Genomic DNA, 23,285 nt, shown 5'->3' on the forward strand with positions numbered 1-23,285 from the left:
TAAAGAGGGCGGTGCCAAGCTGGAAGATTGATACTGGGATAAGGTGGGGGGAGGGGAAATGAGGAAACTGGTGAAATCCACATTGATCCAGTGTGGTTGGGGGGTCCCAAGGCAGAAGATGAGGTGTTCTTCGTCCAGGCGTTGGGTGGCTTGGTAGTTTGGTAGTAGAGGAGGCCCAGGACTTCCATGTCCTTGGCAGAGTGGGAGGGGGAGTTGAAGTGTTCAGCCACGGGGCGGTGGAGTTGGTTGGTACGGGTATCCCAGAGATGTTCTCTGAAACATTCTGCAAGTTAGCGCCCTGTCTCCCCAATGTAGGGAAGACCACATCGAGAGCAACAGACACAGTAAATGAGGTTTTTGGATGTGCAGGAAAATCTCTGATGGATATAGAAGGATCCTTTGGGGCCTTGTGGGGGGAGGTGTGGGTGCTGATTTTACACCTATTGTGGCAGCAAGGGAAGGTCCCTTTGATGGGAGGCATGAGAGAGCTCTCCCAATGGTGGCATTAGCCCCAAGGGTTAGTGAGTGAGTTTGTGGAATTGTTGAGTTGGTTGTTATTGTTTCTGGTGGCACTCCCTGGCCAGTTTCATCTCTGTTTTTGTGGAGTTTTAGCATTTTGATCCAAACGAATGATCTGCCACCCCAATAATATTGAGACCGAGTCACATGGTGGCCAGAACAGGAAGTGACCTGATGGGGCTTTTATTACAATTGACAATAGCTTTAGGGTCATCATTAGATTTTTAATTCCAGATATTCTTCTTTTATTCAAAATGCACCAACTGCTGTGGTGGGAGTTGAACCCTGGTCCCAGAGCACCTTTCTTCTTTGGTCCCATTTCCCAGCCCTTGGCCTGATGCTTCACGTAATCATCTAAATAATTCTTCAACGTTGTGAGGGTTCCTCGCTCCTACCATCCTGTCAGGGACAGAGGGTTACAAAGTTCCACCGTGCTTTGGGTGAACAAAAATTCTCTTTCTTAAAACCCTCCTGGTTTTTACCATCAATTAATGACACCAGGGTTATTGATCCCTCTGCTGAGGGGAGATTTGTTCCTGCCTACCCTATCCATTGCCCCTCGCAGTTGTGGATATAACTTTGGTTTCGTCCAGTTCTCTCCCACAGCTCCACCCACTGCGATATGATGGAAGCTGCTGTGCTGTTGCCCAATCTCGGTTGATGATATTTCCATTTCCCTTATTTCAGTCACCACTCCTACACATTGTGGCCATGGTTCCAGATGGCGCCAAAACACACCCCATGTCATGCTCTCACACTTCCTCCTGCCATGATCCTTCAGCCTCCCCCAGACGGGCAAGGGAGCCTGGGCTCACGCAGAGTTCACAATTCCTTGTGGAGCCCATGTTTTTGGATACAGGGTGTGAACACTGTGTGGCACTATCACCAGGCTAAGTAAAACACAGTTCAAACCAATCTAGCAACTGATGACTGGGCATCCATGAGGTGCTGTGGGCCATCACCAGCAGCAGAACTGTACTCCAGCACAATCTGTAACCCCATGGCCCGGCATATCCCCCACTCAACCATTACCATCAGGCCAGGGGATCAACCCTGGTTCAATGGAGCGTGCAGGAGGGCGTGCAAGGAACAGCATCAGACGTACCTGAAGATGAGGAATCAATCTGGTGAAGCCATCAAACAGGACTATTTGCCAAACAGCATAAAGCAGCAAGTGATAGACAGAGCTCAGTGATCCCACAGACAATGGGATGGCTCTGCAGTTCTGTCACATCCACTCGGGGATGGTGGTGGACGATTAAACAACTCACTGGAGGAGGAGGCTCCACCAATATCCCCATCCTCAGCGACGGAGGAGCCCAGCACATCAGGGCAAAAGATAAGGCTGAAACTTTCACAGCAATCTTCAGCCAGAAACGCCGTGTGGATGATCCATCTCAGCCTCCCCCAGTGGTCCCCAGCATCACAGACACCAGTCTCCAGCCAATTCAATTCACTCCACATGACATCAAGAAATGTTTGGAGACACTAAATACTGCAATGACTATGGGCCCTGATAACATTCCAGCAATAATACTAAAGACTTTGCAAAAGAACTTGCTGCTCCCTTAACCAGGTTTGTAGAACAGTATGTTGTGAATCTCACCAGGGATCAAGCTATTTTGGATCTGATAATGTGTAATGAGGCAGCTTTAATAAATGATATGCTTAAAAGATGCCCAGGAAACATGGGATTCTCATTCTCTAAGAGACTTTTATTCATTTTTGGCTTCTCGCTACCTTTTTACTTAAAGAAGCTCTTACTGTCCATTTTGACATTACCTACTAGTTTACCTTCAAAATGTGTTTTCTCCCTTCTTTCCTCAACTTTCTTTACTTTTAAAAACATTCCCAATCCTCAGACACACCACTAATCGTTACCACATCGTCTGTTTTTCCTTATAATTATCCTTAACTTGCCTGGTTAATATGTTAGAATCTATTATGAAGGTTGTAATAGCAGGGCATTTAGAAAGACACAGGATGATTAAGCAGGGTCAGCGTGGGTTCATGAGGGGGAAATCATGCCTGATCATTTTACTAGAACTCTTTGGGGAAGTTACAAGCAAAATAGATAAAGGGAAAGCAGTGGATGTAATGTGTTTGGATTATCAGAAGGAATTTGATAAGGAGCCACACATTAGGGTATTTAATCAGAGCCTGTGGTGTTGGGGGAAGTATATTAGAATGCACAGAGGATTGGCTAACTAACAGAAGACAGAGGGTTGGGACAAAGGGGGGCATTCTCAGGATGACACCCTGTAATCCAATGTGTGCCACAGGATCAGTGCTGGCGCCACAATTCTTTAGAATGTAAATGAATGATTTGGATGAGGAAGCGAATGGACTATTGCCAAGTTTTTATGGATGACACAAATATAGATGGGGAGGCCAGTGAGGAGAGTGACACACAGAGTATGCAGAGGGATGTAGACAGATTAATAGAGTGGGCAAAACCTTGGCAAATGGCGCAATGTAGGAAATATGAGGCAATTCTTCCTGCCAACATTCAGAGAGGAGCAGAGGGCAGTTACGTGTCCCCTACATTGCTGCAGGTCTGGAATCACATGCAGGCCAGATTAGGTAAGGACAAATAACTACAGATGCTGGAATCCAAAGTAGTCAGGCAGATGGCTGGAAGAGCACAGCAAGCCAGACGTCCTGAAGAAGGGTTACACCAGAAACTTCAACTTCTGCACCTCCTGATGCTGCCTGCCTTGCTGTGTTCTCCCAGCCTCCTGCCTGTCTAGACCAGGTAAGGAAGGCAGATTTCCTTCCCTAAAAGGACATTAATGAGCCAGATTGACATTTCTAACAATTGACAACAGTTTAACAGTCACCATTAAACCTAATTACAGATTTTTTCATTGAATTGAAATTCCATCACCTGGCATTGTGGGGTTCAAACCCAGGTCCCCCTGAAGTCACAAAACCCACTAAACCATCAGCTCTCTGGAACCCAGTGACAGGCTGAGGCAGAGTTTACGGGAGCTTGTGGTGTCAAAGAAGGGGATGTTTCTGACAGGGGACAGACACCAAGCAAAGGGCCAAATATCCCGCTTCTAGGCTCTAAGGTGCTGAAGAGCTGCCAACATTTTGTCACAGTTTCAAAAAGTGACAAACACATATCCCAAGGCAACCACCGAGCCATCTGCACAAGGCCTGAGGCCTGCTTTGTGAAAGCAAATCAGAGACAGTACAAATCATTATTTAGAAAAACACAAATCAATCATACCTTAACCAGACGTGGACTAGATAAGGAAAGGTCATGCCTGACTAATTGTGATTGAAGTGTTTTGAGGAATTAACAGTCGGTTGATGACAGCGGCACATGTGACACGTGAGTGAGGTTTTTGATCAGGGCACATGTGTCAGGCTGCTTGGAAAAGTAAACCGTTTGCAGGGACAAAGTTAACCAGCTTCCATCTGACCCCATCCTGTCTTATTGGAACTGTCCCACTGAAAGGTCATCACAAACTGAAACGTTAACTCAGTTTCTCTCTCCACAGATGCTGTCAGACCTGCTGAGTTTCTCCACGTTATGTTTGTATCAGATCTCCATCATCCACAGTTCGAGTGTCTCCAGCCGTTCACTTGAATCCGATTAATTCTCCCTTTTGTATCAGGGCCTAAGAGAAAGGGAGATGTTGGACTCCCCATGCTTTTCCAGTCACACATCAATGACCCTGAGTTAACCACATAGGGCAAGTTAGAAAACTGGAAGATGGGACAATTTATATTTCACTGTCCCTTCATGGTCACTGGGTCAAAATCTCGGAATTCCCTCCGGAATATCACTGTGGACTGCAGCAGTTCAAAATAGTAGCTCTCCACCAGTTCATAAGATAGAGGAGCTAAATTTGGCCATTCGGCCCATCGAATCTGCTCTGCTATTCAGTCATGGCTGAAATTCTCCTCATCCCCATTCTCCTGCTCTCTCTACATATCCCTTCAACCCACTGACAATTAAAAACCTGTCCAACTCCTCCTTAAATGTACCCACTGTCCCAGCATCCACTGCACTTTGGGGGAGCGAGTTCCACAGATTCACAACCCTTCGGTGGAGGCAGTTTTGCCTCAACTCTGTTTTAAATTTTCTCCCTCTTGCCCCTGCTGAAGTGCAAATAGGGACAGGCCATAAATGCTGACCCAGCCAGCGACACCCACATTATTGAGAGTGAAATTTTACAAACAAAAGGAATTGAATCCGGAGGAGTGAGATTGATGCATTTGAGGAGGATAAAGATGGTGAAGGAATGAGATAATGGAATGCTGGAACGTATAAAGGCACTTTGGAGCACATGCCCTCAGGGCTCACAACAGTGAGGAAGGCACACACAATGATTGTCTCTCGCAGCCGAGGCTAAGGTTAGGGAGGTTAGACTTTCATTAATAAACCACAGTTAGAGGGCTGAGTACAATATAATACAGGAACGACGTAGTGGCACAGGGGAGGACATGGAGGAAGATCACCACCCCGGTGCCAGGACTGGAGGGTGTGCACCACAAGGAGAGATTGGACACACCAGGAAGGTTTCCTACAACAGGGGAACGCAGGAGGAGATTTAATCTAAGTCACAGGATGCTCACAGCACAAGTGAGGGGTGTATGACAGGGACACTGGGCTTGGTTATCCAGAATATATTTCGGATCACAGAAATGGTGAAATTGATTTCAATAAATATCTGGGATTTTAAAAACTAGCTTACTGTTAACTATGTAAACACTGTGGCCTGTTGTAAAAACCCAATTGGGTTCACTAATGTCTTTCAGGGAAGGAAATCTGCCATCCCTACTCCAGTCTGGCCTACATGTGACTCCAGACCCACAGCAATGGTGTTGGTAATTAACTGTCCTCTGGGCAATAAATTCTGGGCCTGGTCAGTGACACCCACATCCCCTGAACAGGGTAAAAGGGATGAGTACTCAGCTGGGAGGAGAAAGTGAGGGCTGCAGATGCTGGAGATCAGAGCCGAAAATGTGTTGCTGGAAAAGCGCAGCAGGTCAGGCAGCATCCAGGGAACAGGAGGATCGACGTTTCGGGCATAAGCCCTTCTTCAGGGTGAGTACTCAGCTCTCCAGATAAACCTCGTGCCAGTGCCTTTACACTGTAACCCTGCACATTCTTCCTTTCCAAATAACACTCTGATTCCCTTGAAGAATGTCGAGTGAACCTGCCTCCTCCACACTCTTTGACAGCTCACTTCAGACTCTAACCACTCGCTATGTGAAAATCTATCCTTTCACAAGTGGGAATAGATCCCCCAATCTTCTGTGAATCACCCCTCGCTACACTGACTACTTCAGTTGGATCTCCTCTAGCCTGTCTACATCCTCATCCTTGCATCCATTCTGGTGACTGAGAGACAGATTGTGTGGGGTCTGGATAGGGGGGATCAGGATGCTCTCTTTTCTTTATGCAAGAAGTCAATAAGCAGGACACAGCAGTAGAAAGTAAATGGCAAAATGAATAGAGGGACCTTGAGACACTTTTGTGAGATAAGTATTGGTTTCAAAACAATAAACAGAGAGTGGGCCTTTCTCCCCAAGTGACTGGTGGGATACCACAAAGGTTCAGTGCTTGGAGCCCAGTTATTCATGGTATATACAAATGACCTGGATGAGGGGTCCTAACTTAACATTTCCACGTTTACGGATGATACAAAACTGCGCAGGATTGATACTCAGAGACTTCAAGATGATTTAAACAAGTTCCAGTTAGTGGGTAAACACATGGCACATGTAACACAACATGGCTAAATGTGAAGTCATACACTTTAGTGTGAAAACAGAAAGGAAGAGTGTTATTTAAATGGTAATATATTGGATAGTGTGGACGTACAAAGGAATCATTGTAGCCAGTTAATGAAAGTACTGAGGTACAGCAAGCAATTAGGAAGGCAAATCATACACTGGCTTTCAACTGCAACAGGATTTGAGTTGAGAGTAGGAATGTTATACAGTGAAATTATACAGGGCCTTGGTGAGACCACCCCTGAAGTACTGCCCACAGTCTTGGTCTCCCTCCCTTAGAAAGGATATACTTACCAGAGGGAGTGCAGAAAAGGTTCACTAGGCTGTTACCAGGTGTGGTAGGACTGTCCTACAAGGGGAGATTGGTTTGACCAGGTCTGTATTCACTAGAGTTTGAAAGGATGAGGGGGATCGGATTGAACCATACAAAATTCAAACAGGTCTGGACAGACTAGATGCAGGGAGGATGTCTCCCTAGTTGGAGGGTCAAGATTCAGGGGTCACAGTCTTCGGATGTGAGGTAGACCACTTAGGACTGAGATGAGGAAAGATTTCTTCATTCAAAGGGTAGTGAACCTATGGAGACCAAGTCACTGAATATACTCAAGAAAGAAATGGATAATATTTTAGATTTTAAAGAGATCACACAGAACAGAGGGAAAGCAGGAATATAGCATTGAGATGGGGGGGGTCAAACATGATGGTACTGTACAGATGAGTCGGGCCAAATGGCCAACTCCTGCTTCTAGTTTCTTTGTTTCTTGTCAGTCAGAGGGAATTGGGGGCGTCTGTGAGTCAAACAGGCAGAACCCCCCATTCCAACTTTAAGAACTGCCACAAACTACAGGGGAAGCTGACAAAGGGAATTGGACTGGATACTGTACTAGCTCTAAATGCCGGCAAAACCAAGGAACTCATTATTGACTTTCGGCGGGATGTTACTCACGCCCCCCTATGCATTAACAGCACAGAGATGGAATGAGTGGAGAGTGTCAAGCTCCTGGGAGTGGTCATCCACTACAAGCTTTCTTTGATTCTTCATGTGGACGCACTGGTTACAAAGGCCCAACAATATCTCCTCTTCCTCAGGCAGCTGAGGAACTTGGCATGTGCCAAAGAGCATCCGTCTGGATGTATCACTACCTGGTATGGCAACAGTACCATACAAGATCAGAGACAGTTACAGAGAGTGGTGAACTCAGCCCGGACAATCACACAGGCCAACCTCCCATCTACAGAATCCATCTACCAGGCTTGCTGTCAAGGAAAGGCCACCAGCATTCTCAAAGATCCATCCCACCCTGGCAATGTTTTTCTACAACCTCTACCATTGGGGAGAAGGTACAGAAGCCTGAACACACGCACCAGCCGGTTTCAAAACAGTTTCTTCCCACTGTTGTTAGAATACTGAATGGACTCACAAACTGTTAACATTCACCTGTACCTATGTTTTTGTTTTTGCGCTGTTTACCTATTATTTACTATCTATGCTATTTAACTCTGTGACCTGCCTGTATTGCTCGCAAGATAAAGTTTTTCACTGTGCCTCAGTACATGTCACAATAAATCAAATTCAATTCAATTCACTTTTATCCCCTCCCAGCCAGCACAGACACGATGGGCCGAACAGCCGTCCTCTGCCCTTCCGAGTGCAGACCCTGAACAATCAAACAAACCGAGTTCTCATCACAGCTCCCAAGGGGGGGGAGAGAGAGAGAGAGACACCGACACTGGGACTGTCAGCCCGGGGGGGGGGTCCGACTTGATGTCTTCGACAATGTATCACAGATCCAGCAGCAAAAGGGACCAAATCAACATGAACTTACCCCTTTGGCCATTTCCACTTCCAGCCCTGGAGAGTTCAACAACATCAAAGACCCAGAGAACTCCCAATGAGACCACAGACCTTTAAAAGCAGCGTCTTTGTCCTTCCGAACCGCCTCTTGTCTCTCCCACTCTCTCAAACCTCTGAACTCCTGGCCAACTTTCTTGAGTTTGCAAAGTTGTTCACAGGAGCTGCCTGTTGAGTTCCTGATCGCGGGGGTGGGGGTGTCTGCGGAGATCGGAGCGGGTTTAAAATCCGAGGAGAACCCAGTCCGGGATAAATGAAGATTTGTCCCTGTTTTTCCGAGGAGCTGAGACAGGGTTTGTGAGCACACGTGATGCCGAGGTTAATATCCCATCGACAACTCTCGGCTCTTTCCGACTCTCTGACCCCAGTCCCCTGTGTCCTATTTCCTTCTCTCCGTGACCATCCCTGCACTTTCTGCGGCGGCGCAAGCCCTAATGCACAGCAAGATCCCAATCTGACTGGCACCCTCTCTCTCCACCACTTCCTCCTCCTCTGAGGTTGCTGTGGGTGGTGACAGGTACCATGAAAGTATTTAAATTGCCAGTTTGGACACGAGGAAGGTGCAGGGTCACCATGAGATATAGTTGCAAAATTAGGCCATTCAGCCCATCGAGTCTGCTCCGTTATTTGATCATGGCTGATATGTTTCTCAACCCCATTCTCCTGCCTTCTCCCCATGACCTTTGATCCCCTTACCAATCAAGAACCTATCTATCTCTGTCTTAAATACAGTTAAAAATCACACAACACCAGGCTATAGTCCAACAGGTTTATTTGGAAGCACATTAGCTTTCGGAGCGCTGCTCCTTCATCATATTATTTAGCAGCTTTCTGGAAATCCGAATAGATCACATCCACTGGCTCTCCTTTGTCTAACTTGCTCATTGCCTCCTCAAAGAATTCGAACAGATTTGTCAGGCATGACCCTCCCCTTGATGAAACTGTGCTGACTCAGCCCTGTGTTATCCTGCACTTCCAACTACTCTACAATCTCATGCGTAAGAATGGAATCTGACCAATGGCCAATGTCAAACTAACCAGCCTATAGTTTCCACTACACTCCCCTGCCCCCGAATCTCTTGAAGTTTGTGTATTTTGCTGGTGTCTCCCACAGTGAAGACTGATGCAAAGTACCCCTTCAGTTCCTCTGCCATTTCCTTGTTCCTCATTCCGGATTATTACTTCACCAGCCTCATTTTCCAGCGTCCAATGGCCACTCTTGCCTCTCTCTGGCCTTTTAGATATCTAAAAAAACTCACTATCTTCTTTTGTATTATTGGCTACTCCCATAATTCATCTTGTCCCCCACCACCTTATTATTTTCAATACTGTCTACTGGTTTTTAAAGATTTCCCAATCCGCTCCTTCCCATTAATCTTCACCACATTGTCCGCTTTTCCTTTGGCTTTAAGCTGTCCCTGGATTCCCCGGCCAGCCAGGGTCAGCCCCTCCTCCCTTGAGTGTGTTTCTTCCTCCTTGGGATGAGTTTCAGCTGTGCCTCCCAAATCACCCCCAGAAACTCCTGCCGTTGCTGTTCCACCACCTTCCCCCTGCTGGGCTCCCCTTCCAATCAACTCTGGCCAGCTCCTCCCTCATCTCGTTCCCTTTACCCAATTGTAATTCCGTTCTCTCTGATCCCAGCTTCTCCCTCTCAAACTGCAGGGTGAATTTGGTCATATTATGGTCACTGCCCCCTTGGAGAGGGGGGGGTTCCTTCACCTTAAACTCCCGAATCAGGTCTGTCTCATTACACATCACCAAATCCAGACCTACCTGTTCCTTCAGGAATCAACCACAAGCTGCTCCAAAAAAATCCATCTCATAGACATTCCACAAATTCCTTTCCTTATGATCTGCTCCCACCCTGATTTTCCGGGCCCCCTGCATATTGAAGTCCCTCAGGATTATTGTAATAGTGTCTTTCTGACCTGCCTTTTCTAACTGCGGGTTTATTATCGACCCCACACCCTGACCACAGCTCGGGGGGGGGGAGGAGGGAGAGGGGGCGGGGTCCTGTGTATAACTCCCATCAGGGGCTTTTTCCTTTAGCAGTTCCTCAACTCGACCCACACAGATACGACACCTTCCAACGCGGTCACTTTGTGCTATTGATCTACCTTCACGTCTTACTCACAAGGGAACCCCTCCCCCTCTGCCCATCCCCCTGACCTTCCGATAGGACATGTATCTCTTGGGATATTTAATTCCCAGCCCTGATCCCCAATGCGGCCCTGATTCGGTGAGACCCCACAACATTGTACCCACCAACGTCAATCTGTGCTCGAAGCCCAATTGCCCTGTTTCCTACACTGTGTGTATTTCAGGACAACACCCTCAGTCCTGTGTTGACTGCACCCCCTTCTTCTGATAGGTGTCCCCCTCTCTTTTGGGACTGAAGTTCAATTCCTGATCTTTTCCATACTCTCTGTCCTATTAATTATTGTTGAAACTTTAATAACCTCTGCTGAGCTCTCCCACACCTTAATATTTTTCATAATTTCCATGCAATTGAACCCACCCCCCTATTATTGAGTGAAAAGCCCTACCCACAGCCATGGTTATGTGATTCACCAAGACCCTGGTCCCAGTTTGTTTTCAGGTGGAACAGCTCCCCACTCCCCCAGTGCTGGGGCTAATGTCCCATGAATTCAAACCTGTTTCTCCCACACTGGTCTCTGAGACACGCGTTTCCCTCTTTAATCTTATTGACCCTGTGCCAACTTGCTTGTGGCTCAGGTGGTAATCCAGAGATTAGTACCTTTTTAGTTCTGCATTTTAATTTAGCCCCTAGCTGCTCGTTTTCCTCTTTCTGTCATTGGTACCTACATGGACCACGATAGCTGGATCTTTCCCTCCCACTCCACGTTCCTCTGCAGCCCAGACGAGAGATCCCGAAATCAGGCATCAGGCAGTAGAGCCCTGGGGACTCTCAATCCTGGTCACAGAGAACAGGCTCCATTCCCCTAACTATCCGATCTCCAATTACAACTACATTTCTCTTTTCTCCTCCATTTTGACTGGCTCCCTGCCGCATGGTGCGGTGGTCAGTTTGCTCAACCTCCCTACATCCCCACTTTCTTTTCAGAGATGGTCATTGCCTGGTATTTGTGTGCCTCTGTGTCACCTTCAGGCCAGGCTGGGATGTTGTCTGGTTCCTGCTGCTTTTGGACATGTGATGAGAGTGAGATGATGTGGTGGACTGAGTGTGAGATGATGGGATGGTCTGATTGTGAGATGATGGGGTGGTCTGAGTGTGAGATGTGGGGTAGTCTGAGTGTGAGATGATGGGGTGGTCTGAATGTGAGATAATGGGGGGATTGAGTGTGAAATGATGGGGTGGATTGGGTGTGAGATGATGGGGTAATTTGAGTGTGAGATGGGGTGGATTGAGTGTGAGATGATGGGGTGGATTGGGTGTGAGAAAATGGGGTGGTCTGAGTGTGAGATGATGGGGTTGCCTGAGTGAGAGATGTGGAGTGGTCTGAGTGAGAGATGTGGAGTGGTCTGAATGTGAGATGATGGGGTGGACTGAGTGTGAGATGATGGGGTGGACTGAGTGTGAGATGTTAGGTGGACTTAGTGTGAGATAATGGCGTGGATTGAGTGTGAGATAATGGGGGGGATTGAGTGTGAGATGATGGGGTGGATTGAGTGTGAGATGATGGGGTGGACTGAGTGTGAGATAATGGGGGGATTGATTGTGAAATGATGGGGTAGTCTGAGTGTGAGATGGGGTGGATTGAGTGTGAGATGATGGGGTGGTTTGGGTGTGAGATGATGGGGTAGTCTGAGTGTGAGATGGGGTGGATTGAGTGTGAGATGATGGGGGGGATTGGGTGTGAGATGATGGGGTGGATTGAGTGTGAGATGTTGGGTGGATTGAGTGTGAGGACAAAGTGAGGACTGCAGATGCTGGAGATCAGAGCTGAAAATGTGTTGCTGGAAAAGCGCAGCAGGTCAGGCAGCATCCAAGGAGCAGGAGAATTGACGTTTCAGGCATGAGATGATGGGGTGGTCTGAATGTGAGATGCTGGGGTGGATGAGTGTGAGATGATGGGGTGGTCTGAATGTGAGATGTTGGGGTGGATGAGTGTGAGATGATGGGGTGGATTGAGTGTGAGATAATGGGGTGGATTGAGTGTGAGATAATGGCGTGTTTTGAGTGTGAGATGATGGGGTGAATTGAGTGTGAGATGATGGGATGGTCTGAGTGTGAGATGTTGGGGTGGTCTGAATGTGAGATGTTGGGGTACATGAGTGTGAGATAATGGGGTGGATTGAGTGTCAGATGATGGGGTGATCTGAGTGTGAGATGATGGCGTGTTTTGAGTGTGAGATGATGGTGTGTTTTGAGTGTGAGATGATGGGGTGGATTGAGTGTGCGATGATGGGATTAATGAGTGTGAGATGTTGGGATGGTCTGAGTGTGAGATGTTACGTAGACTGAGTGTGAGATGTGGGGTGGTTTGAGTGTGAGATGATGGGGTGGATTGAGTGTGCGATGATGGGGTGGTCTGAGTGTGAGATGGGGTGGATTGTGTGTGCGAAGATGGGTGGATTGGGTGTGAGACATTACGTAGAGTGAGTGTGAGATGATGGGGTGGATTGAGTGTGAGATGATGGGATGGATTGAGTGTGAGATGTGGGGTGGACTGAGTGTGAGATGATGGGGTGGATTGAGTGTGAGACATTACGTAGAGTGAGTGTGAGATGATGGGGTGGATTGAGTGTGAGATGATGGGATGGATTGAGTGTGAGATGTGGGGTGGACTGAGTGTGAGATGATGGGGTGGACTGAGTGTGAGATGATGGGGTTGTCTGAGTGTGAGATGATGGGATGGACTGAGTGTGAGACATTATGTAGAGTGAGTATGAGATGATGGGGTGGATTGAGTGTGAGATAATGGGGTAGTCTGAGTGTGAGATGATGGGGTGGATTGAGTGTGAGATGTTGGGTGGATTGAGTGTGAGATGATGGGGTGGTCTGAGTGTGAGATAATGGGGGGATTGAGTGTGAAATGATGGGGTGGATTGGGTGTGAGATGATGGGGTAGTTTGAGTGTGAGATGGGGTGGATTGAGTGTGAGATGATGGGGTGGATTGGGTGTGAGATGATGGGGTAGTCTGAGTGTGAGATGGGGTGGATTGAGTGTGAGATGATGGGGTGGATTGAGTGTGAGATGTTGGGTGGACTGAGTGTGAGATGATGGGGTGGATGAGTGTGAGATGATGTGGTGGTCTGAGTGTGAGATGATGGGGTGGATGGAGTGTGAGATGATGGGATGGTCTGAGTGTGAGATGATGGGGTGGATGGAGTGTGAGATGTTGGGTGGATTGAGTGTGAGATGATGGGGTGGATTGAGTGTGAGATGATGGGATGGTCTGAGTGTGAGGTGATGGGATGGTCTGAGTGAGAGATGATGGGGTGGATTGAGTGTGAGATAATGGGATGGATTGAGTGTGAGTTGATGGAGTGGATTGAGTGTGAGATGTTGGGTGGATTGAGTATGAGATGATGGGGTGGATTGAGTGTGAGATAATGGGGTGTATTGAGTGTGAGATGATGAGGTGGATTGGGTGTGAGATGATGGGATGGCCTAAGTGTGAGATGATGGGGGGATTGAGTGTGAAATGATGGGGTGGATTGGGTGTGAGATGATGGGGTAGTTTGAGTGTGAGATGGGGTGGATTGAGTGTGAGATGATGGGGTGGATTGGGTGTGAGATGATGGGGTAGTCTGAGTGTGAGATGGGGTGGATTGAGTGTGAGATGATGGGGTGGATTGAGTGTGAGATGTTGGGTGGACTGAGTGTGAGATGATGGGGTGGATGAGTGTGAGATGATGTGGTGGTCTGAGTGTGAGATGATGGGGTGGATGGAGTGTGAGATGATGGGATGGTCTGAGTGTGAGATGATGGGGTGGATGGAGTGTGAGATGTTGGGTGGATTGAGTGTGAGATGATGGGGTGGATTGAGTGTGAGATGATGGGATGGTCTGAGTGTGAGGTGATGGGATGGTCTGAGTGAGAGATGATGGGGTGGATTGAGTGTGAGATAATGGGATGGATTGAGTGTGAGTTGATGGAGTGGATTGAGTGTGAGATGTTGGGTGGATTGAGTATGAGATGATGGGGTGGATTGAGTGTGAGATAATGGGGTGTATTGAGTGTGAGATGATGAGGTGGATTGGGTGTGAGATGATGGGATGGCCTAAGTGTGAGATGATGGGGTGGTCTGAGTGTGAGATGATGGGGTGGATTGAGTGTGAGATGATGGGGTGGATTGAGTGTGAGATGATGGGGTGGATTGAGTGTGAGATGATGGGGTGGTCTGAGTGAGAGATGATGGGGTGGTCTGAATGTGAGATGATGGGGTGGTCTGAGTGTGAGATGATGTGGTGGATTGAGTGTGAGATGTTGGGTGGATTGAGTGTGAGATGATGGGTTGGATTGAGTGTGAGATGATGTGGTGGTCTGAGTGAGAGATGATGGGGTTGTCTGAGTGTGAGATGATGGGATGGACTGAGTGTGAGACATTACGTAGAGTGAGTGTGAGATGATGAGGTGGATTGAGTGTGAGATGTTGGGTGGATTGAGTGTGAGATGATGGGGTGGTTTAAGTGTGTGATGATGGGGTGGATTGAGTGTGAGATGATGGGGTGGATTGAGTGTGAGATGATGGGGTGGTCAAAGTGTGAGATGATGGGATGGACTGAGTGTGAGATGTTACGTAGACTGAGTGTGAGATGATGGGATGGATTGAGTGTGAGATGTAGGGTGGATTGACTGTGAGATAATGGGGTGGACTGAGTGTGAGATGTTAGGTGGACTGAGTTTGAGATAATGGCATGGATTGAGTGTGAGATGATGGGGTGGTCTGAGTATGAGATGATGGGGTGGATTGAGTGTGAGATGATGGGGTGGTCTGAGTGTGAGATGATGGGGTGGATGAGTGTGAGATGATGGGCTGGATTGAGTGTGAGATAATGGGGTGGATTGAGTGTGAGATAATGGAGTGGATTGAGTGTGAGGTAATGGGGTGGATTGAGTGTGAAATGATGGGGTGGACTGAGTGAGAGATGATGGGGTGGACTGAGTGTGAGATAATGGAGAGGATTGAGTATGAGGTAATGGGGTGGACTGACTGTGAGATGATGGGGTGGACTGAGTGTGAGATGATGGGGTGGATTAGGTGTGAGATGATGTGATGGTCTGAGTGTGAGATGATGGGGTGGATGGAGTGTGAGATGATGGGGTGGTCTGAGTGTGAGATGATGGGGTGGATGGAGTGTGAGATGATGGGGTGGATGGAGTGTGAGATGTTGGGTGGATTGAGTGTGAGATGATGGGGTGGTCTGAGTGTGAGATAATGGGGGGATTGAGTGTGAAATGATGGGGTGGATTGGGTGTGAGATGATGGGGTGGTTTGAGTGTGAGATAGGGTAGTCTGAGTGTGAGATGGGGTGGATTGAGTGTGAGATGATGGGGTGGATTGCGTGTGAGATGTTGGGTGGACTGAGTGTGAGATGATGGGGTGGATGAGTGTGAGATGATGGGCTGGATTGAGTGTGAGATAATGGGGAGGATTCAGTGTGAGATAATGGAGTGGATTGAGTGTGAGGTAATGGGGTGGATTGAGTGTGAAATGATGGGGTGGACCGAGTGAGAGATGATGGGGTGGACTGAGTGTGAGATGATGGGGTGAATTGAGTGTGAGATGATGGGGTGTTCTGAGTGTGAGATGATGGGCTAGATTGGATGTGAGATGATGTGGTGGTCTGAGTGTGAGATGATGGGGTGGATTGAGTGTGAGATGATGGGGTGGTCTGAGTGTGAGATGATGGGGTGGTCTGAGTGAGAGATGATGGGGTGGATTGAGTGTGAGATGTTGCGTGGATTGAGTGTGAGATGATGGGGTGGATTGAGTGTGAGATGATGAGGTGGATTGGGTGTGAGATGATGGGATGGTCTAAGTGTGAGATGATGGGGTGGTCTGAGTGTGAGATGATGGGGTGGATTGAGTGTGAGATGATGGGGTGGATTGAGTGTGAGATGATGGGGTGGATTGAGTGTGAGATGATGGGGTGGTCTGAGTGTGAGATGTTGGGTGGTCTGAGTGAGAGATGATGGGGTGGTCTGAATGTGAGATGATGGGGTGGTCTGAGTGTGAGATGATGTGGTGGATTGAATGTGAGATGTTGGGTGGATTGAGTGTGAGATGATGGGGTGGATTGGGTGTGAGAAAATGGTGTGGTCTGAGTGTGAGATGATGGGGTTGCCTGAGTGAGAGATGTGGAGTGGTCTGAGTGAGAGATGTGGAGTGGTCTGAGTGTGAGATGATGGGGTGGACTGAGTGTGAGATAATGGGGGGGGATTGAGTGTGTGATGATGGGGTGGATTGAGTGTGAGATGATGGGGTGGACTGAGTGTGAGATAATGGGGAATTGATTGTGAAATGATGGGGTAGTCTGAGTGTGAGATGGGGTGGATTGAGTGTGAGATGATGGGGTGGTTTGGGTGTGAGATGATGGGGTAGTCTGAGTGTGAGATGGGGTGGATTGAGTGTGAGATGATGGGGGGGATTGGGTGTGAGATGATGGGGTGGATTGAGTGTGAGATGTTGGGTGGATTGAGTGTGAGGACAAAGTGAGGACTGCAGATGCTGGAGATCAGAGCTGAAAATGTGTTGCTGGAAAAGCGCAGCAGGTCAGGCAGCATCCAAGGAGCAGGAGAATTGACGTTTCGGGCATGAGATGATGGGGTGGTCTGAATGTGAGATGCTGGGGTGGATGAGTGTGAGATGATGGGGTGGTCTGAATGTGAGATGTTGGGGTGGATGAGTGTGAGATGATGGGGTGGATTGAGTGTGAGATAATGGGGTGGATTGAGTGTGAGATAATGGCGTGTTTTGAGTGTGAGATGATGGGGTGAATTGAGTGTGAGATGATGGGATGGTCTGAGTGTGAGATGTTGGGGTGGTCTGAATGTGAGATGTTGGGGTACATGAGTGTGAGATAATGGGGTGGATTGAGTGTCAGATGATGGGGTGATCTGAGTGTGAGATGATGGGGTGATCTGAGTATGAGATGATGGCGTGTTTTGAGTGTGAGATGATGGTGTGTTTTGAGTGTGAGATGATGGGGTGGATTGAGTGTGCGATGATGGGATTAATGAGTGTGAGATGTTGGGATGGTCTGAGTGTGAGATGTTACGTAGACTGAGTGTGAGATGTGAGGTGGTTTGAGTGTGAGATGATGGGGTGGATTGAGTGTGCGATGATGGGGTGGTCTGAGTGTGAGATGGGGTGGATTGTGTTTGCGAAGATGGGGTGGATTGGGTGTGAGACATTACGTAGAGTGAGTGTGACATGATGGGGTGGATTGAATGTGAGATGATGGGATGGATTGAGTGTGAGATGTGGGGTGGTTTGAGTGTGAGATGATGGGGTGGATTGAGTGTGCGATGATGGGGTGGTCTGAGTGTGAGATGGGGTGGATTGTGTGTGCGAAGATGGGTGGATTGGGTGTGAGACATTACGTAGAGTGAGTGTGAGATGATGGGGTGGATTGAGTGTGAGATGATGGGATGGATTGAGTGTGAGATGTGGGGTGGACTGAGTGTGAGATGATGGGGTGGATTGAGTGTGAGACATTACGTAGAGTGAGTGTGAGATGATGGGGTGGATTGAGTGTGAGATGATGGGATGGATTGAGTGTGAGATGTGGGGTGGACTGAGTGTGAGATGATGGGGTGGACTGAGTGTGAGATGATGGGGTTGTCTGAGTGTGAGATGATGGGATGGACTGAGTGTGAGACATTATGTAGAGTGAGTATGAGATGATGGGGTGGATTGAGTGTGAGATAATGGGGTAGTCTGAGTGTGAGATGATGGGGTGGATTGAGTGTGAGATGTTGGGTGGATTGAGTGTGAGATGATGGGGTGGTCTGAGTGTGAGATAATGGGGGGATTGAGTGTGAAATGATGGGGTGGATTGGGTGTGAGATGATGGGGTAGTTTGAGTGTGAGATGGGGTGGATTGAGTGTGAGATGATGGGGTGGATTGGGTGTGAGATGATGGGGTAGTCTGAGTGTGAGATGGGGTGGATTGAGTGTGAGATGATGGGGTGGATTGAGTGTGAGATGTTGGGTGGACTGAGTGTGAGATGATGGGGTGGATGAGTGTGAGATGATGTGGTGGTCTGAGTGTGAGATGATGGGGTGGATGGAGTGTGAGATGATGGGATGGTCTGAGTGTGAGATGATGGGGTGGATGGAGTGTGAGATGTTGGGTGGATTGAGTGTGAGATGATGGGGTGGATTGAGTGTGAGATGATGGGATGGTCTGAGTGTGAGGTGATGGGATGGTCTGAGTGAGAGATGATGGGGTGGATTGAGTGTGAGATAATGGGATGGATTGAGTGTGAGTTGATGGAGTGGATTGAGTGTGAGATGTTGGGTGGATTGAGTATGAGATGATGGGGTGGATTGAGTGTGAGATAATGGGGTGTATTGAGTGTGAGATGATGAGGTGGATTGGGTGTGAGATGATGGGATGGCCTAAGTGTGAGATGATGGGGGGATTGAGTGTGAAATGATGGGGTGGATTGGGTGTGAGATGATGGGGTAGTTTGAGTGTGAGATGGGGTGGATTGAGTGTGAGATGATGGGGTGGATTGGGTGTGAGATGATGGGGTAGTCTGAGTGTGAGATGGGGTGGATTGAGTGTGAGATGATGGGGTGGATTGAGTGTGAGATGTTGGGTGGACTGAGTGTGAGATGATGGGGTGGATGAGTGTGAGATGATGTGGTGGTCTGAGTGTGAGATGATGGGGTGGATGGAGTGTGAGATGATGGGATGGTCTGAGTGTGAGATGATGGGGTGGATGGAGTGTGAGATGTTGGGTGGATTGAGTGTGAGATGATGGGGTGGATTGAGTGTGAGATGATGGGATGGTCTGAGTGTGAGGTGATGGGATGGTCTGAGTGAGAGATGATGGGGTGGATTGAGTGTGAGATAATGGGATGGATTGAGTGTGAGTTGATGGAGTGGATTGAGTGTGAGATGTTGGGTGGATTGAGTATGAGATGATGGGGTGGATTGAGTGTGAGATAATGGGGTGTATTGAGTGTGAGATGATGGGGTGGTCTGAGTGTGAGATGATGGGGTGGATGAGTGTGAGATGATGGGCTGGATTGAGTGTGAGATAATGGGGTGGATTGAGTGTGAGATAATGGAGTGGATTGAGTGTGAGGTAATGGGGTGGATTGAGTGTGAAATGATGGGGTGGACTGAGTGAGAGATGATGGGGTGGACTGAGTGTGAGATAATGGAGAGGATTGAGTATGAGGTAATGGGGTGGACTGACTGTGAGATGATGGGGTGGACTGAGTGTGAGATGATGGGGTGGATTAGGTGTGAGATGATGTGATGGTCTGAGTGTGAGATGATGGGGTGGATGGAGTGTGAGATGATGGGGTGGTCTGAGTGTGAGATGATGGGGTGGATGGAGTGTGAGATGATGGGGTGGATGGAGTGTGAGATGTTGGGTGGATTGAGTGTGAGATGATGGGGTGGTCTGAGTGTGAGATAATGGGGGGATTGAGTGTGAAATGATGGGGTGGATTGGGTGTGAGATGATGGGGTGGTTTGAGTGTGAGATAGGGTAGTCTGAGTGTGAGATGGGGTGGATTGAGTGTGAGATGATGGGGTGGATTGCGTGTGAGATGTTGGGTGGACTGAGTGTGAGATGATGGGGTGGATGAGTGTGAGATGATGGGCTGGATTGAGTGTGAGATAATGGGGAGGATTCAGTGTGAGATAATGGAGTGGATTGAGTGTGAGGTAATGGGGTGGATTGAGTGTGAAATGATGGGGTGGACCGAGTGAGAGATGATGGGGTGGACTGAGTGTGAGATGATGGGGTGAATTGAGTGTGAGATGATGGGGTGTTCTGAGTGTGAGATGATGGGCTAGATTGGATGTGAGATGATGTGGTGGTCTGAGTGTGAGATGATGGGGTGGATTGAGTGTGAGATGATGGGGTGGTCTGAGTGTGAGATGATGGGGTGGTCTGAGTGAGAGATGATGGGGTGGATTGAGTGTGAGATGTTGCGTGGATTGAGTGTGAGATGATGGGGTGGATTGAGTGTGAGATGATGAGGTGGATTGGGTGTGAGATGATGGGATGGTCTAAGTGTGAGATGATGGGGTGGTCTGAGTGTGAGATGATGGGGTGGATTGAGTGTGAGATGATGGGGTGGATTGAGTGTGAGATGATGGGGTGGATTGAGTGTGAGATGATGGGGTGGTCTGAGTGTGAGATGTTGGGTGGTCTGAGTGAGAGATGATGGGGTGGTCTGAATGTGAGATGATGGGGTGGTCTGAGTGTGAGATGATGTGGTGGATTGAATGTGAGATGTTGGGTGGATTGAGTGTGAGATGATGGGGTGGATTGGGTGTGAGAAAATGGTGTGGTCTGAGTGTGAGATGATGGGGTTGCCTGAGTGAGAGATGTGGAGTGGTCTGAGTGAGAGATGTGGAGTGGTCTGAGTGTGAGATGATGGGGTGGACTGAGTGTGAGATAATGGGGGGGGATTGAGTGTGTGATGATGGGGTGGATTGAGTGTGAGATGATGGGGTGGACTGAGTGTGAGATAATGGGGAATTGATTGTGAAATGATGGGGTAGTCTGAGTGTGAGATGGGGTGGATTGAGTGTGAGATGATGGGGTGGTTTGGGTGTGAGATGATGGGGTAGTCTGAGTGTGAGATGGGGTGGATTGAGTGTGAGATGATGGGGGGGATTGGGTGTGAGATGATGGGGTGGATTGAGTGTGAGATGTTGGGTGGATTGAGTGTGAGGACAAAGTGAGGACTGCAGATGCTGGAGATCAGAGCTGAAAATGTGTTGCTGGAAAAGCGCAGCAGGTCAGGCAGCATCCAAGGAGCAGGAGAATTGACGTTTCGGGCATGAGATGATGGGGTGGTCTGAATGTGAGATGCTGGGGTGGATGAGTGTGAGATGATGGGGTGGTCTGAATGTGAGATGTTGGGGTGGATGAGTGTGAGATGATGGGGTGGATTGAGTGTGAGATAATGGGGTGGATTGAGTGTGAGATAATGGCGTGTTTTGAGTGTGAGATGATGGGGTGAATTGAGTGTGAGATGATGGGATGGTCTGAGTGTGAGATGTTGGGGTGGTCTGAATGTGAGATGTTGGGGTACATGAGTGTGAGATAATGGGGTGGATTGAGTGTCAGATGATGGGGTGATCTGAGTGTGAGATGATGGGGTGATCTGAGTATGAGATGATGGCGTGTTTTGAGTGTGAGATGATGGTGTGTTTTGAGTGTGAGATGATGGGGTGGATTGAGTGTGCGATGATGGGATTAATGAGTGTGAGATGTTGGGATGGTCTGAGTGTGAGATGTTACGTAGACTGAGTGTGAGATGTGGGGTGGTTTGAGTGTGAGATGATGGGGTGGATTGAGTGTGCGATGATGGGGTGGTCTGAGTGTGAGATGGGGTGGATTGTGTTTGCGAAGATGGGGTGGATTGGGTGTGAGACATTACGTAGAGTGAGTGTGACATGATGGGGTGGATTGAATGTGAGATGATGGGATGGATTGAGTGTGAGATGTGGGGTGGACTGAGTGTGAGATGATGGGGTGGACTGAGTGTGAGATGATGGGATGGTCTCAGTGTACATGATGAGGTGGATTGAGTGTGAGGTGATGTGATGGATTGAATGTGAGATGATGGGGTGGTCTGAGAATGAGATGATGAGGTGGATTGAGTGTGAGACATTATGTACAGTGAGTGTGAGATGATGGGGTGGATTGAGTGTGAGATGATGGGGTTGTCTGAGTGTGAGATGATGGGATGGACTGAGTGTGAGACATTATGTAGAGTGAGTATGAGATGATGGGGTGGATTGAGTGTGAGATAATGGGGTAGTCTGAGTGTGAGATGATGGGGTGGATTGAGTGTGAGATGTTAGGTGGATTGAGTGTGAGATGATGGGGTGGTCTGAGTGTGAGATAATGGGGGGATTGAGTGTGAAATGATGGGGTGGATTGGGTGTGAGATGATGGGGTAGTTTGAGTGTGAGATGGGGTGGATTGAGTGTGAGATGATGGGGTGGATTGGGTGTGAGATGATGGGGTGGATTGAGTGTGTGATGATGGGGAGGATTCAGTGTGAGATAATGGAGTGGATTGAGTGTGAGGTGATGGGGTGGATTGAGTGTGAAATGGTGGGGTGGACTGAGTGAGAGATGATGGGGTGGACTGAGTGTGAGATGATGGGGTGGATTGAGTGTGAGATGTTGGGTGGACTGAGTGTGAGATGATGGGGTGGATGGAGTGTGAGATGATGGGGTGGATTGAGTGTGAGATGATGTGGTGGTCTGAGTGAGAGATGATGGGGTTGTCTGAGTGTGAGATGATGGGATGGACTGAGTGTGAGACATTACGTAGAGTGAGTGTGAGATGATGAGGTGGATTGAGTGTGAGATGTTGGGTGGATTGAGTGTGAGATGATGGGGTGGTTTAAGTGTGTGATGATGGGGTGGATTGAGTGTGAGATGATGGGGTGGATTGAGTGTGAGATGATGGGGTGGTCTGAGTGTGAGATGATGGGGTGGATTGAGTGTGAGATGATGGGGTGGTCAAAGTGTGAGATGATGGGATGGACTGAGTGTGAGATGTTACGTAGACTGAGTGTGAGATGATGGGATGGATTGAGTGTGAGATGTAGGGTGGATTGACTGTGAGATAATGGGGTGGACTGAGTGTGAGATGTTAGGTGGACTGAGTTTGAGATAATGGCATGGATTGAGTGTGAGATGATGGGGTGGTCTGAGTATGAGATGATGGGGTGGATTGAGTGTGAGATGATGGGGTGGTCTGAGTGTGAGATGATGGGGTGGATGAGTGTGAGATGATGGGCTGGATTGAGTGTGAGATAATGGGGTGGATTGAGTGTGAGATAATGGAGTGGATTGAGTGTGAGGTAATGGGGTGGATTGAGTGTGAAATGATGGGGTGGACTGAGTGAGAGATGATGGGGTGGACTGAGTGTGAGATAATGGAGAGGATTGAGTATGAGGTAATGGGGTGGACTGACTGTGAGATGATGGGGTGGACTGAGTGTGAGATGA

The 23,285-nt window shown here is 48.4% G+C and overlaps 1 protein-coding gene across 2 annotated transcripts in view; it reads right to left on the reverse strand.

The window, feature by feature from the left end:
* arap1 (ArfGAP with RhoGAP domain, ankyrin repeat and PH domain 1) overlaps nt 1-8,381 on the reverse strand; it is a 209,758-nt gene extending 201,377 nt beyond the window's left edge. Inside the window, exon 1 of one of the 2 annotated variants that reach the window (XM_087988447.1) lies at nt 8,180-8,381. The gene's annotated coding sequence lies outside the window, so the exon portion shown is untranslated. Of the gene's footprint in view, nt 1-8,099; nt 8,116-8,179 lie in introns of those variants that run through there. The other variant, XM_087988448.1, reaches the window with a different exon arrangement.
* Between the last annotated feature and the right edge of the window lie 14,904 nt (nt 8,382-23,285).

The sequence above is a fragment of the Chiloscyllium plagiosum genome, unplaced genomic scaffold (genome assembly GCF_037043375.1).
Source record: "Chiloscyllium plagiosum isolate Xiang-an unplaced genomic scaffold, Cpla_swu_hap1 HiC_scaffold_6, whole genome shotgun sequence".
NCBI lineage: Eukaryota > Metazoa > Chordata > Chondrichthyes > Orectolobiformes > Hemiscylliidae > Chiloscyllium > Chiloscyllium plagiosum.